We start from the raw sequence: 406 nt of genomic DNA, 5'->3' as shown, positions 1-406 counted from the left end.
TTTTTGCGCCGCTTTCCGCCGCCGCCGGCAGCGGCGGGCGCGGCGGCTCCGGCAGAGGCGGCACCGCTGCTGCCGCCGCCGCTGCCGCCGCCGCCGCGGCGGCCCGTGTCGGCGGCGGAGGTGGAGCTGATCTCCTGCTTGACCTCCGGCTTGACCTCCGGCTTGACCTCCGGCTTGACCTCCGGCTTGACCTCCTGGAACATCGCGCGGACTCTCAACCGGCTGAAGTGCGACCAGCCTCTCAACAACAGCGCGCCGCGAGACAAGAATTCCTGGGGTAAACTGCTCTCGTGCAGGTGGGGACCCTGTATCCTCCCCCATCCCTCGTTTGGGCTGTGTCTGTTTTCTTTCTTTCTTTCTTTCCAGACAGGCTATGTATGTATGTAGGAAGGTGAAGAACAGCCAG

The sequence above is a fragment of the Emiliania huxleyi genome (genome assembly GCF_000372725.1).
Source record: "Emiliania huxleyi CCMP1516 chromosome Unknown EMIHUscaffold_1181, whole genome shotgun sequence".
Taxonomy (NCBI): Eukaryota; Haptophyta; order Isochrysidales; family Noelaerhabdaceae; genus Emiliania; species Emiliania huxleyi.
The sequence above is the reverse complement of the archived record's forward strand: the minus strand, read 5'-3'. Positions refer to the sequence as shown.